This window comes from Protopterus annectens, chromosome 7.part0, assembly GCF_019279795.1.
Source record: "Protopterus annectens isolate FY-2018-M chromosome 7.part0, PAN1.0, whole genome shotgun sequence".
Classification (NCBI taxonomy): Eukaryota; Metazoa; Chordata; order Ceratodontiformes; family Protopteridae; genus Protopterus; species Protopterus annectens.
The window spans coordinates 873,926,764-873,940,200 of record NC_056739.1 but is presented as its reverse complement, the minus strand read 5'-3'; the positions used below and the strand labels follow the sequence as shown (position 1 = coordinate 873,940,200).

Below are 13,437 nucleotides of genomic sequence, written 5' to 3'. Positions count from 1 at the left end.
TTGATTGATATTAACCTCCGATGCTACTATTGGGAGAAAAGAAGAATTGGTGTGAAGAGAAACCCTGTTTTTGTGGAAGATCATGTATGGAACCTTGACAGACAATGCTTGCAGTTCTGAAACCCTCCTAGCAGAGGTGAAAGCCACCAGAAATGCTGTTTTCCAAGACAAAAACTTAAGATCCGTGGTTGCTGCAGCTTCAAATGGCAGAGCAACCAATGCTTGAAGTACTAAAGTCACATAGGGGAATGGGTTCTTTGACCTGAGGATGTAAGAGAAAGGTACCTTCGATAAAAGCTTTACACAATCTGGAAGAGGCTAAAGAATCAGTATTCTCGCCCACATGAAGATGAGAAATGGCAGCTAGTGGAACCTTAATCGCAGACGAGCTAGCCCCTTGTTGAAAAATATTTGCCAGAAAATCGAGAATAGCCAGAATGGGAGCCATGAATGGATCTAAACTCCTTTGAAAAGCCCAAAAGGAAAAATGTTTTTATTTGCTAAGATAAATCTTCCTGGTGGACGACTTATGAGCCACAACCAGAATAGATTTGACCGAAGAAGACAATCCAGGAGTCCTAGCAATTGAGGGAACTGGAGCAGCCAAGCTGTGAGCCTCAGACTGTCCAGATTTGTAAAATGAGATCCAAAACAGGATCCAAGATCCAAGGCAGAGCTAGAAGATGAGACCAAAGGAAGGGAAACCATACCTGGCGAGGCCAAAACGAGGCAATGAGGATCACTTTGCTCCCCAGTCGACAAGCTTTCTGTAGAAACTTCGGAATAAGGGGTACAGGAGGATAAGCATAAAGAAGACCAGGAGGCCAAGCATGGACTAGAAAATCTCTGGGAGACTCCCCCGGCAGGGGGTTCAGAGAGAAGAACTCACTGCACTTCACTTTGGAAGGAGATGCAAAGAGATTGCAGCAAGACCGACCTCACTCTAGAAAGATCTGCTCTGCTACTGAAGGATTCAGAGACCACTCATAAGTCATCAGAATAGTCTGGCTTAATCTGTCCACTAGAATGTTGGACCATCCCAGAATATGCGTTGTTATCAGAAAATGACCAGTGATCGCCCATTCCCAAACTCTCATGGCCTCGAGACAAAGGGGGTAAGATCTGGTCCCTCCCTGTTTGTTGATATACCAGACCACTGACATGTTGTCTGACTGGATTGCAATGGTTCCCAGAGGTAGAAAGGCATGAAGGGCTTGCAATGCTAAAAGGACCGCCCTCATCTCCAGAACGTTTATATGAAAACTGGTCTCGATCAGGGACCACATGCCTTGGGACTGTCCTTCCCGAATAATGCCTCCCCCACCCTAGTTGGGAAGCTTCCGTAGTCACTGTGGCTTAGGCAGGAGCTGGAACAAAAGGTCGTCCCTCTAAAATTTCCGAAGATTGCATCCAATAAAGAAGGGACGACCTGTAGACTCAGCTGAAGTGTACTGGGTGCGACAACGGAAGATCCAACAGGGACCACTGCACCACTAGAGTCCACTGTAGTACTCGCATATGTAATCAAGCACACGGAAGGAGTGTTATGGTTGCTGCCACAGAACCTAGGGCCTTCACGACCGATTCTGCTGAGACAAGGTGAGATCAGTAAATGAAGGCGACACGCATCCTTAGGCTTCGAACTCTCTCCGTGGTCAGGAAAATTTTTCTCTGTAGCTAGTCCATCCATGCCCCTATGTATTCTATAACCTGGACAGGATTCAGAAGGGATTTGGCTGTGTTGATTGTAATCCCTAGGTAGTGTGCAAGCTTTAGGAAATAATCTCTGGTCTGACAAAGGTAGATGCTTGGTGGGAGCAGTAAGGAGACAAATGTCCAGGTAAGGGTAGACCTGAATCCCCTGAAGCCTCAGGTGAGCCGCTACTACTGCCATCACTTTGGTGAACACCCTGGGGCTGTGGAGAGACCAAATGGTAGGGTTCGGAAATGACAATGAGTGGCTCCTAGATGGAAGCGGAGGAACCTCCTGGAGCTTCTGTGCATCTTTATGTGATAGTAAGCATCCTGGAGGTCAAACAAGCACATCCAGTCTCTCTCTTGCAGGTATGGCATGATGGATTCTTAAGTGACCATCCAAACCTTTTCTTTGGCAACTGACAGGTTCAGAGTAGATAGGTCCAGAATGGGCCTTAAGTCCCCCGTCTTTTTTGGCACCAAAAAGAACCTGGAGTAGATGCCCGATCCGGACTGACCTGGGGGGATGGGTTTGAAGGCTCATATCTCTAGCAGCTTGAAAACTCCTAGTGCTGCTGCCTCCCTTTGCGAGGGTGGAGTAAACAAGTTTTAAACAACACACGCCACTCACCACATGCTCAGACAAGCACACAGAAGGCTGGGGGGGAGGGGAAGACAAACTATAAACTACCTAAAAATTAAGAAAAAGGCCTTAAACTCGACGCACCAGCGAGGGGAGATAGAGAGGAAACCTACAGTAGCAAGAACACACACACAAAACACTAATCAAAGACAGAAACCCTACTCACAACTTGGGAGCTCAAAAATCATGATGCTTAGGCTAGCCGCAGAAAACGTGATCTGGGGGATGGAAGGTAGTGGTGGTGTATTACGGGTAAGGGGAGGAGTTAGGAGCAGATGCTAGTGAAGCTGCCGGCTCCGATCTTATACAGATCCGGTACCCACAGGTTGAAGATCAAATGAAGTAAACTACTGCAGATCAAAGGCTCTCAGCGCCAGGTGGTTAGTCCTGCCATGGCTGTTCTTCCATAACAACACACACACACACACACATGCACACACACACACACACACACACACACACACACACACACACACACACACACACACACACACACAAAGCAGCTATGGCCAATCTAGAGTGATCAATCCACCTACTGAATATCTTTGGAAATGTGGGAGGAAACCTGAGCACCTGGAGGAAACCCATGTGAGCACAGGGAGGACATGCAGACTTCACACAGTGAATGGCAATTTCAAGAGCCCCAATAAATGCTGCCCACCCAAGAAAATATAGGATGTTTGGATGAAAGTGCCACTGTAAACATTTTAAACTCCTTGAAAGTTTGAAATAATTTATACAGGAATCTCATTTGGGTGCTGTATGCTGGTGGAGACACAGGCTCATGGGTTTATATAGTTTAGAGTTATCCAAAATTAACCAGATTCAAAAAAGAGGTACATGGGCTGCTTAAAACATTGTGGTCAGATAAAATTGAAGAAACTAGGAAAGATGTTCTTTTGAGATCTTTCTGAAGGGGGCATGCGCAAAAGATGAAAAAATCCTGCAATGGTTATTTTTTTGGCAGCAAAGAAAACAATTATACAGTACTGAAAAACATCAAATATCCCAGTAGAAGAACATGTAAATATGATACACCAGGAGTGAGCTTAAAAAGACGCTTGGGGACTGAAAGCGAAGCTAAGCAGAATGCATAACAGGAAGTGGGGCATCTGGACAGACAATTATGGCCCTGATTAATCAGTCTAGGAAAATACGGGAGGAAATGGAAGTGCTGAAGAGCAGGGAAGAATACTTGGGGCATGAAATGGTTATGGAGAGGAAAGGAAGATTAAAAGATGTTATGTGCCATCCTACTCGGAAACTGTGATTTCCTGGTTAATTGGATTCTACAAGTGGGGTAATGAGTTAAAAGTACTAGAGAGGATTATCACTGTGAGATTAAGGAAGACTTAGATAGTATAATTTGGTTCTTGAAGTTGTTAAGGTTACTACAGTCAGTTTTGCTGTGAATGTTCTAAATGTTTTTTTTTTCTCTTTTCTTTCTATGTGTTACATAGTTTGGATTTGACAAGTTTCTGAATTTAAATGTTGTTCATAATCTGACACCAAGGCCTTGGACTATGCTATTTCTGAGACTAAGAAAACAGATTTGCTTTTAAATACTTCCTGAACTATGACGTTTCATCCTTTCCAGCTAAGGAGTATATCCACATGATTATTACGGTCTTCTCAAGATACTGTAAATCACCCTCTACTTGCTAAGTGAACAAGCAAGTGTCATACCAGACACCGTGACAAATCCCACAGTTATAAGGCCAGCAAGCTATCTCACATCACATACATGAGACTAGTTTTAGTGAAGAGTAAGGTAAAGGTGGTGCAACTAGTGGGGCTCAAAACCTAATCACTGGCAAAAACTGGAGTATTTTGGGAGCCGAAATGCCATACGGCTGGGCACTACTTTCATTCAGTCTGAGTATCTACAGTCTGTGTCTGTAGTTGTACATATGGGTGCTGTGTTGGTTATGACTTACTATAAAATTTATTTTTTTATTTTTATTTATAATTTGTTAACTGGGAAAGTCCGACTTGGAACGAAGCCAATTTTCAGTGGAGGCCCGAGGAGAAATGCTCCAGATGCATGTCTCTGTAATGTGGGAGGAAAACGGAGCACCAGGAGGAAACCCACACAAACGCAGGGAGGACATACAGACTCCACACAGAAGGCACTCCAGCCGAGAATCAAACCGGAGAACCTCTTGCTTTGAGGCGACAATGCTATCGCTGCACCACTGCGCCATCCGAAACATCTTTTTAAAGGCTTTGTATAATGTCAGTGCAGTGCATGGAGTGCAATGATAATGCTCTGATATTTGGAAAAACACATATCAGTTAAGCGCTACTATAGCATGAGACCCAATCTTAACAAATGTTAAGTGCCCACAACTTAACTTGTTAAGGTCTGGTCTCACAATAAGCAATCAAATCTGCCAGTACTGACCAACAGAGACAGGGGAAAAATAAAAAAACAGATTTGTTTCTGCCTGCTGTCCATACTGATAGCATTTCCCTGTCTGAAATCCTCTTATTAACTTAGAAGATAACAAGACCAACAGAGTGTATGTTTGCCTACATTTTAAGAAGGTTGGGAAGTCTGAAACTCAAATTTATGTTATTTAGTGACTTCAATCCTCCGTAATTTTTTTCAGAAAACCAAAGATTTTATGAGGAACAGACCAAATATATGGGTAAAAATCAGAACATTCTTCAAAAATCTGGGCATTTAAGAGGCATGGCACAGTGACTGTAAATATAAAGGGACTGCAGTACACTGTTTTCATGACGGTGCTCACTAAGTGCTTTACAGCTTTGAAAACAGGAACAACTCTTAGCTTTTTACCTTAACTAGTAGTAGATAAAGCTCCATGTACTACAACGAATTATGATCAGATCTTCGATCATAACCTTTAATTATTTGTTCTCAACATGGATGCCAAGATTCAACTGTTGAACTTTGCTCTTCAGGTGAATTTCTTGGCATCAATGTCTCAAACACATAATAAACAGGTTATGTTTGGTGACCTGACCATAATCCTCTATGTTATGCCTTTCCAATTCTTTAGGAATTTGAAGACTGAAGATCAATGACTCTAGCAAATGGTGAAGTGTTCTGCAGGGTTAAAATACCTACAAATAAAAATGAACACAATGAAATTTCTTGGACCTGGACATTTTGTCCAGTCACCAGCATTGGCTTTAAAACTTCTTCACTGGGAATGCAATCATGATCAATGGGTTAGATAATGCGGGAAAAGTGGCGAAATTCAAAGTAGACTGGAGGCAGAAATGGATCTGGCACATTCCAAAATGGCTAATATCTCAAAGGTCATTGTTAAAGAAAACAGTGTGGTAAACATTTGCCTGAAAGTCACTAAAAACAAAATAAACACCTCACAAATAGGGCTGTCACCTACCCCTATTTTATAGGACAGTTTTGACCAAATTAAAGTGGCAAACATATTAAAAGTTCTGATATTTTAATATAACTATCTACCAATTTCCTCTAAGTAGTGCATGAAAGAACAATACTGTAACACAGGGACTATAACACGACTACAAAACAATACAATGTGAATGCTAAACAAGTTAGTTGTCTAATTTTGATAAAGTGAACAAAACATTTTGCCCTCTATGAATCTAAGGCATGTCATGCAAAATCGTAAGTTCCAATAAGAAATATCCTAATTTGGCAATGAAAAGGTGGTTGCCTACTTATCAAGGGCTGGCTTTTTGAGTCTGTAGGTTTACCAGGACAGGTATCCAATAAAGACATTGAGGGCCTTCTCAGCATCCACAAGCAAGAGGTGTCTAAGTCATCCAAAGCTAAGCCAATGGTTCCCTAAGGCCTTAGATCAGAATACTGGGAAAGTACAGTTGTGTACACTTACCATAAATGTAGATGTTCAAGTGTATTCACTGTTGCAGTCATTACATTTGGGTAATCTGCTGGCAGGTTGCCCTCAGTCGGCCTAATTAACAAAGTCTTGGGTCCTGCATGGGTTGCTGTCCCTTCTTCCATGACGTCAGGTCGTCAGGGGTATAAAACATGCAGCCAACACCATTACATCAGTTTTTCTTGCCCCAGATGTCAGGTGCCCCCCAAATGGGGAGACAAATATTTAAGTAATTAAAAACACAAAGATATACCTCCAAACAAAAGCAAATACACCAAAAAGGCTTTTAAGTATAGTAAAGGAAAGTAGAGATATAGTAAGAGAAAAACAGGAGGTTGGAGGGAGGGTAACCAGGACTGCAACAATGAATACACTCGAACATCAACATTTATGGTAAGTGTACACAACTGTACTATGTTCTTTGTGTTTCACTGTTCCAGTCATTACATTTGGATAGATTCCCAAAGCTATGGTTGGGAGGATGGATTTATACAGCATTAGGACCAGCTATAAGACCCTGCAGGACAGCAGAGGCAAAGCCAGCTATGGATTTAGAGAAGAGAGGTAAATGATAATGTTTGGTGAACGTATGAACTGAGCTCCAGGTAGCAGCTTCTAGAATGTCTCTGGTAGGAACACCTCTGAGACAAGCTGTAGAAGTAGATGCAGCCCTGGTAGAATGAGATCTGATCCCCTGGGGATAGTTTTACCATGGTGCATATAGCAGAAACTAATACAATGGCTTATCCATTTAGAAATAGTCTGATTTGAAATAGCTTTTCCCTATGCCCCTGCAGCAAATGCCACCAGTAGTTGTTCAGATTTTCTTTGAGATTTTGTCCTGTTTAAGTAAAATCAAAGTTTTCTGTGTACATCCAATGAATGCAGAATCCATTCCCCCTTGTTCTGTGGATTGGGAAAGAAAATTGGCAAATGAATGGTCTGATTAAGAGCCACACTGGATACCACCTTAGGCATGAAGGATGGATTGGTCCTGAGAGACATCCTGTCCGCATGAAAAATAATGAAAGGCTCCACTGCCATAAGAGCCTGTAATTCGGAAATCCTTCTAGCTGAAGTGACTGCTGAAAGGAAAGCTGTTTTCCATTAGAGAAATTTTAAGTCTGCTGTAGCAGCTGGCTCGAAAGGAGAGAGAGTGAGTTTTTCCAATACAAAATTGAGGTCCAAGGCAGGGGCTGGAGCTCTCCTGGGTGGTCAAGTTTTTGGCCCCTCTGAGATACTGCTGTTGCAGAGGATGAAAGAAGAGGGGAGGTTCTGTGTTGTAATGAGCAGAAATGGCTGAGGCATGGATTTTTATGGAAGAAAAGGACAGGCCCTTGTGAAGCATCTCAGTTATGTATTGTAAAATCTGAGGAATATTGGGCACTGTTGTGATTATCCCTTGTGATTGATTCCAGGCACAGAATCTTTTCCATTTGTCAGCATACGACTTTCTAGTACTAGGCCTTCTTGCCTCCAAAATGACATCCATCACAGGTTTGCTGAGGGATGCTAAGGGTGAATTTAGGTGATTAGCCATGCTGCAAGATTCAAAGTTTGGAGATGAGTATGCAGAATTTGGTTGTTCTGCTTAGACAGTAAGTAAGGTGTCTGAGGCAGGTGCCACGGTGGAAGGTGTGACACATTGCGCAGGAGTGGGTACCAGTGTTGGCGAGGCCAGTCTGGAGCAATCAAAATAATTTTTGGTTTGTCCTGTTTGACTTTTAGTAGAACTTTGGAGAGCAGAGGCAGAGGGGGAAAGTCATAGACTGATAGGTTTTTCCAGCTGAATGATACAGCATCCATTTTCCAGGCTTTTTTGTGATAAGTTCTTGTGCAGAATTTGTCCAACTGACAGATCTGGGGTGAGGCAAAAAGATCTATGTCTGGACTCACCCATTTGCTTGTCAACATGTTGAAAATCCGTGGTCCCAGTTTCCATTCGTGTGGGTCCATGAGATTTCTGCTTAGTCAGTCTGCCAGAGTATTCAGCTTTCCTGACAGGAATTGAGCTTGTAGTTGAATTTGATAGGTCAAGGCTGTATTTCACAATGCCATGGCTAGTCTGAAAAGGGGATAGGAGTGTGTACCCCCCTGCTTATTTATGTACCACATAACTGTGGTGTTGTCTGTCTTTATCACTAATTGTCCTGGATGAAGGTAGTCCTTGAAGGCTGTCACTGCATTCTGTACAGCTAGCATCACTTTTTGATTGATATGAAGGTGCATTTGATTTGGGCTCCATTTGCCCTGAATGCACTTCCCTGCCAGATGAGCCCCTCCAAGCATAGTCTGATGCGTGTGTAGTTAGGGTTTGGGCAGCAGGGGTGGAGTGAATGGCAGTCCCTTGTTTTGGTGGCAGGCCTCTGCCCACCATAGGAACTCTAGATGCAGGCAAGGTATGATAGGAATCATTGTTTCCAGGCTGTGACAATGTTGACTCCATAAACTCTTTAAGTACCACTGAAGTTTCCTCATATGCAGTCTTGCATATGGAAATAGAAGAATGCAGGAGACCATGAACCCCAAGGCTTGCAGAATTTGTCTTGCAGATAGCAGGGTTTTTGTGGCCACCTGTCTGAAGTAAGTCACCAAATGAATTTGCTTTTCTGGCATAAAGTAAGCCGTCTGGGCAGTTGTATTCAAGCTTGCATCCAGGAATGTAATTTTTTGACAGGGTACCAGTTGTGATTTCTTTTTGTTTATGGTTTACCCTAGACAAGTTAGAACTTTTTTTACAAACACCAGATGTTTTTGAAGAATGTCCCTGTTTTCAGCCTGAATTAGACAATCGTCCAGGTATGGATATATTTGAATATTTCTTTGCCTGCAAAATGCAATTACTGGAGCCAGGCACTTTGTAAAGACCCTGGGCACAGTAGATAAGCCAAAGGACAGTGCAGAGAACTGGTAATGCAAATAGCCTGCTTTGAAGCGGAAGTATCTTCTGCAAGATTCCCTGATTGGGATATGCAGGTAAGCCTCTTAAATCTAGAGTGACCAACCAGGCATCTTTGCCTAGCATAGGAATTAACTGTTGAAGAGTCAGCATCTTGAATTTTGGAATGTCCAGAAATGTGATTAGAGCAGATAAGTCCAGAATTGGACGCCATAATTTGTCTTTTCTGGGTACCAGGAAAGTCTTGAATATAAACTTTGTCCCTTTTCCTCTTCTGGGACTGGCTGAATAGTTCCCATGTTCATGAGAGACAGTACTTGTTTCTGGGCCTCTGCCCACAGATTTGGGGGCAGGTCTGGCCATCCGTTTGGGATTGGCAACGTGTGGAAATGAAATCTGTATCACTAGGACACTATATTTAAAACCCATTTGTACTGGGTTATAAGTTGCCAGTTTCTTACATGAAGTGCCAGTTTCCCCCCCAAAGGGACGGCTGAAAGGTAAATGTCTGGTAAGTGTAGAGGGAAGTCATTGAGACTGCTTACCATAGGGAGGTGCCTTGTTGTTTCCAGATTTGGAGGAGGCAGCACCCCATTGTTTTGTTCTAAAAGTCCCTTGTGACTGAAACCTGGAGCCTTTGGAATGTCTGGGTTTGACTTGAGTGGTTCTCGAAGGAACTGGAAAGGACCAGTTCTTAGTAGGCCAGTGCCTACTAAATCTTGGAGGTTGCACTTGTAAGAAATCTTTCACAGTTTGCATAGATTTAGCTTTACCTTCCATCTTTTTTAAAACTTCTTCAGCCTTATTACCAAAGAGACGGTCCTGTTGTAAAGGAGCATCCAACAATTTTGTTTTAACATGATCAGGCAGAGTTTGCTCTTTGAGCCAAGCATGCCTTCGTAGCACAGAGCCAGTTACAGCAGCCCTACAAGAGGCCTCCAAAGAATCAAAACCACATTGCCAAGTATGTTTTCCAACTTGTTCAGCTGAATGCAATAAATCCTGTAAATCCTTATTTTCCACGCAGTCAGAAATTGACATCATTTTCTGTCAAAGCAGTCCCATGATATGCTGCTGATATTTAAGCATATGAAATTGACAGTTTAAAGCCTCGATTGCCAAGGTTGCAGAAGTGTAAACCTTCTTACCCCATCTATCCAGCGTCCTGGAATATCTATCAGAAGGGGTAAGATTTTTAGCAGTAGAGGCCTTAATGACCTTAGGACCCTGAGAAATGGTTTAAGGGTCTGCAATAGGATTTTTGAAAAGGAATTTGAGGGAGTCAGGAACCCTGTAGTATCCATCTGGCTTACATGGAGCCGGAGGCAGAGAATCAGGAGCCATACTAGATTCTGAAAAAACATCATCAACAATGTCTAGGACTGGAAGTATAGCCAAAGGCCTATGTTGAGGAAGAAGAAGAAAATCCCTAAGTCTCTTTTTAGATTCAGAGAAATCCTGACTTTCCCAGTGGAAATGTTCCTGTAAGGTATGTAAAGGTTCCCCAAAAGAGATATCCTCAGGGGGTGAAGCAGAAGGAATGGAATATTCTGCATCAGTGTCCTCATTAGTAGGTACAGACAAATCCTGTTCATTAAAAGAGTCAGAAGAAATATAATCCTATTCAGAAGATTCATAATCAATGTCCTGCCTAGGCCTCTTAGAAGGAGGGGGTTGGCTACCCCTGATCAAAGTAATTAAATCTTCAGCCATTTTGATTATTTGTTTTTTAGGCATAGGGGCCTCCACATGTGGCCCAGGCGTTGATGTTTTAGACATAGATTTAGATTTTGGCCTTAGTTTTGAAAATGGTGTTGGTGTAATATACAAATCTGTAGGCCTGAAAACACCCTCAGAAGCCGGTGCCTGCACAGTGGCTCCGGACCCATCTAAGGTAGAGACATCTGCGGGTTCCATAACTTGAAGCATCTCACAGCATACTGGACTCCGAATGGGTCTCAGTAGAGGCCTGCGAATCAGAAGTAGCGGGTATCAGGGGCTGCGAAAATGCCTCACTGAGTACCAGTGAACTGGCGACTGGCTTAGGAGAAGCGTTGTTGTCAGTTTTTGACCTCGACAGCCTGTCTCTGTCTTTTTCTTTGCGTTTTTTAGGTATTCCGGTAGTCGGATTGCTAACCGATGACATTTCTGGATAATTAAAGAGTGAGCCAAAATATTTAGAAGCAAAAATAATATACCGACATCTAATAGTGCGTTGATTAAATTTAGCACAAAACCGACAGCAAGGTATGTTGTGGTCAGGGCCTAGGCCAGGAATACAGTACAGATGAAAATCCTTATGAGGTATTTGCTTCCCACAAGTAATGCAATTAATAACTTTTACTGACATCGGTAAGGAGCAAGAAAAAGTTTCCCTAACGGGGTACTTAGCTTTAAGTTGAAGCTTCGGTTCTGAAACTCGAAAACAAAAATTTCAGGAGTCGGTTGACCGGCACTTGTGAACTGCTTCTGGCACCGCACAGCAAGAAAGACTGATGTAATGGTGTCGGCTGCATGTTTTATACCCTGACAACCTGACGTCATGGAAGAAGGGACAGCAACTGACGCAGGACCCAAGACTTTGTTAATCAGGCCGACTGAGGGCAACCTGCCAGCAGATTACCCAAATGTAATGACTGCAACAGTGAAACACAAAGAACATCAGCATATTGGATCAGATACAACTTTCCTTCCTACTATTTCTTATGCAGTTACACATCACAAAAAAGAATTTTACGAAAGTTTGGCAACAGTTGGCATCTCAATGCATGTTTTCACATTTTGCCATTGTTGTCACACACAAATGTAGCATATGAAAGCAAAGTTATACCTCCGGCAATCTACTCTGAATGCCCAATATCCTCATCTCTATTGTGCAATCGCTAGTAATTGTACTGCAGTTTAGCAGAGGATCAATGCTATGAGTTGCTAATTATCTCCTTCCTGCAGTCCTTGGTTTGACTCCCTCAATCCCCAGTTGCCTACTTTGTCAGTATAAGCAAGTCACCTAATGAGAGCTTGCTCTCAGCCTTCCAATGAAAATAGTTCTCAAACCAGCTGAGCAACCTGGTTAACAAAATATATTTATAACATAGTGTGGTGACTTGCTCCAGAACTGTGTATAAAATGATGTAAATAATTGTACATATAAAAGCTGTTTTAAATCATGATGTAGATAGTTGTAAACAGAGACGTTTTCTTAAGAAAGTAGACACCTTTTTGCATTAGGCAGAGAAAATTCCTGCATGGTTTAGTCAATAAAAGCAATTAGGTAATGAAACAGTGTGCAAAAGAGAGGGCTGCCAAGCAAGAGAAGCTGGCATCTCACAGAGGGGAAATGGTTGCCTGGAATGTCATTTTAAGCTGTTATGCTGCAGTAAGAAAGAATCACTGTAGACTACTTTGAGAATGTCTAGAGATCTTCCTGTAAGGGAATCCAAAGGGGAAGACTCTGCAGGAGAGTATTCAAATTGATTTCTGCTTCTTGTCAGTGCAGAAAAGTATTACTGTCCTGTTTGTGGGGAGTCTGGAATTTCTGAAAAAAAAGTACTCCATATGTTTTTCTCTGTTTATTCAGAAAGTTATTACATGTTTGCATAAGAAAGAGTCTGCACCATTACCTTTTTTATCATGAATTAAAAACTGCAGGTTTTTGATAATCCTTGGAATTTTGGTGTATTATTATAACACAATAAAAATTTAAAAAAGCATATTATTCAGTTTAACATTTATTAGCAAATGTACTACTTTATTTGGTTCTTCATTTTGTAAGTTTAATTATGTAATGCTTTAATGTGAACTTTTACCCCAGGACTCCAGTAAAATATGTTATGTCCAGCTGGACATGAATGATTAATCTTCTTTCTTCTTCTTTCGGCTTTTCCCTGTTAGGGGTCGGCACAGTGGATCACCTGTCCACTCATGATTGGCAGTGGAGTTTTACAGTGTCGAGTTGCCAGCCCGGCGCCCAACCTTCCACAGAAGGCACACACACGCACACACACCTAGGGCCAATTTAGAGTGTCCGATCCACCTACAGCATGTCTTTGGGATGTGGGAGGAAACTGGAAGCATCCGGAGGAAACCCACGTGATCACAGGGAGGACATGCAGACTCTGCACAGAAGGCACTCCAGCCGAGGATTGAACCGGAGAACCTCTTTGGACATGAATGATTAATAAATGTCAAAAATAAATAAAGGTGAAATGGAAGAATGTCTACACTCCTTTATTAAAGATTTTGTTGTTAATTCAGCAGAAGCTGATGGGGCTTATCCTTACTTATACAAAGGCACTGTTTTACTAAAAAGAAAAATAAAAGCAGATTTGCATTTGTCCAGGCCC

The 13,437-nt window shown here is 42.3% G+C and overlaps 1 protein-coding gene across 1 annotated transcript in view; it reads right to left on the bottom strand.

The window, feature by feature from the left end:
- The window catches only part of DPP8 (dipeptidyl peptidase 8), a 1,004,126-nt gene that overhangs the window by 350,038 nt on the left and 640,651 nt on the right, over positions 1–13,437 (bottom strand). The gene's annotated exons all lie outside the window — the stretch shown is intronic.